Here is a 2,500-nt window from a genome sequence, read left to right as displayed (position 1 = left end):
TTGGTTGCTTAAGACAGCAGGACGGTGGCCATGGAAGTCGGAATCCGCTAAGGAGTGTGTAACAACTCACCTGCCGAAGCAACTAGCCCTGAAAATGGATGGCGCTGAAGCGTCGTGCCTATACTCGGCCGTCAGTCTGGCAGTCATGGCCGGTCCTTGCGGCCGGCCGCGAAGCCCTGACGAGTAGGAGGGTCGCGGCGGTGGGCGCAGAAGGGTCTGGGCGTGAGCCTGCCTGGAGCCGCCGTCGGTGCAGATCTTGGTGGTAGTAGCAAATACTCCAGCGAGGCCCTGGAGGGCTGACGCGGAGAAGGGTTTCGTGTGAACAGCCGTTGCACACGAGTCAGTCGATCCTAAGCCCTAGGAGAAATCCGATGTTGATGGGGGCCGTCATAGCATGATGCACTTTGTGCTGGCCCCCGTTGGGCGAAAGGGAATCCGGTTCCTATTCCGGAACCCGGCAGCGGAACCGATACAAGTCGGGCCCCTCTTTTAGAGATGCTCGTCGGGGTAACCCAAAAGGACCCGGAGACGCCGTCGGGAGATCGGGGAAGAGTTTTCTTTTCTGCATGAGCGTTCGAGTTCCCTGGAATCCTCTAGCAGGGAGATAGGGTTTGGAACGCGAAGAGCACCGCAGTTGCGGCGGTGTCCCGATCTTCCCCTCGGACCTTGAAAATCCGGGAGAGGGCCACGTGGAGGTGTCGCGCCGGTTCGTACCCATATCCGCAGCAGGTCTCCAAGGTGAAGAGCCTCTAGTCGATAGAATAATGTAGGTAAGGGAAGTCGGCAAATTGGATCCGTAACTTCGGGATAAGGATTGGCTCTGAGGATCGGGGCGTGTCGGGCTTGGTCGGGAAGTGGGTCAGCGCTAACGTGCCGGGCCTGGGCGAGGTGAGTGCCGTAGGGGTGCCGGTAAGTGCGGGCGTTTAGCGCGGGCGTGGTCTGCTCTCGCCGTTGGTTGGCCTCGTGCTGGCCGGCGGTGCAGGATGCGCGCGCCTGCGCGGCGTTCGCGCCCCGGTGCTTCAACCTGCGTGCAGGATCCGAGCTCGGTCCCGTGCCTTGGCCTCCCACGGATCTTCCTTGCTGCGAGGCCGCGTCCGCCTTAGCGTGCTCCTCCGGGGGCGCGCGGGTGCGCGGATTCTCTTCGGCCGCCATTCAACGATCAACTCAGAACTGGCACGGACTGGGGGAATCCGACTGTCTAATTAAAACAAAGCATTGCGATGGCCCTAGCGGGTGTTGACGCAATGTGATTTCTGCCCAGTGCTCTGAATGTCAACGTGAAGAAATTCAAGCAAGCGCGGGTAAACGGCGGGAGTAACTATGACTCTTGTCGAGTATGTCGAGCGGTGCTACGAGGGCAGCACGACAGTGATAGCGGACGGCGCCGGCGTGGGCGTGTCTGTGCAGCCAGCACGGGGCGTTCGCCAGGGCGATCCCCTCTCCCCCCTCCTGTTCAACTTTGCGGTGGACTACGTTTTAGGCCAACTGCCCTCCCACATCGGAGCTCGGATCCTCGGTCGCAGAGTCAACGCTGCGGCCTTTGCAGATGACGTCTTGCTGTTTGCAGCGACCCCGAGGGGCTTGCAGTCCCTCATCGACGCAGCTACCGCAGCCCTCGCCCACCTGGGGCTGCAGATCAACGCCCGGAAGTGTTTCACCCTCGCCTTAGTCGCGTCAGGGCGCGAGAAGAAGGTGAAGGTGGACAGCAATGTCACCTTCACAGCAGGCAATACCACCATGCCTGCCCTGCGTGTGGGTGAAACCTTCCGGTACCTGGGGCTGCAATTTTCCACGGCGGGTCGCTGTGTCTTCAATCCACGTAGCCACCTGGTGGAGCAGCTTGACGTCATCTCCCGAGCTCCGCTGAAGCCGCAACAGCGCCTCCACGCTCTCACCAACGTACTTCTCCCTGGCCTGTACCACGGGCTGGCCCTCAGCCGCACCCGGGTGGGTGCATTGAAGTCGGCCGACGTTACCATCCGGGCCGCCGTCAGGAGATGGTTCCGCCTTCCGGCGGACACCCCCCTGGGATACTTCCACGCTCCTGTTGCCCAGGGGGGCCTCGGCATTCCATCTTGCCGATGGATGGGTCCGACCCTCCGTCGGTCCCGTCTCCTGGCGCTGAAGAAGATAGGGCCAGCCTGCGACGGTGCAGGCATGGATGAGGTACAGCGTGAGATCGAGGTGCTGGAGCGCCACCTAATGTGGGAGGGCCACCTCCTCAAATCGTCAACGCAGGTTGGGGAAATGTGGGCGGCGCGCCTACACATCGCCATTGACGGTGCGGCACTGTCATCTTCTGCCGCCGTCAGTGGCCAACATCAGTGGGTCGCCGACACCAGTCGCCTGCTATCTGGGCGTGAATACATCGACGCCCTCCGCGCCCGCATCAACGCCTTCCCTACGAAGGCCCGGCGCAGTCGCGGGCGGGAGGCGGACACCAGATGCCGCGCGGGGTGCCAGGCCGTGGAGACCGCCAACCACGTACTTCAGGCTTGCT

The 2,500-nt window shown here is 62.3% G+C and overlaps 1 pseudogene; it reads left to right on the top strand.

Moving 5' to 3' along the window:
* Window positions 1–2,500, top strand: part of LOC126454548 (large subunit ribosomal RNA) — a 6,153-nt pseudogene that overhangs the window by 1,550 nt on the left and 2,103 nt on the right.

The sequence above is a fragment of the Schistocerca serialis genome, unplaced genomic scaffold (assembly GCF_023864345.2).
Source record: "Schistocerca serialis cubense isolate TAMUIC-IGC-003099 unplaced genomic scaffold, iqSchSeri2.2 HiC_scaffold_987, whole genome shotgun sequence".
Taxonomy (NCBI): domain Eukaryota; kingdom Metazoa; phylum Arthropoda; class Insecta; order Orthoptera; family Acrididae; genus Schistocerca; species Schistocerca serialis.
The sequence above is the reverse complement of the archived record's forward strand: the minus strand, read 5'-3'. Positions and strand labels throughout refer to the sequence as shown.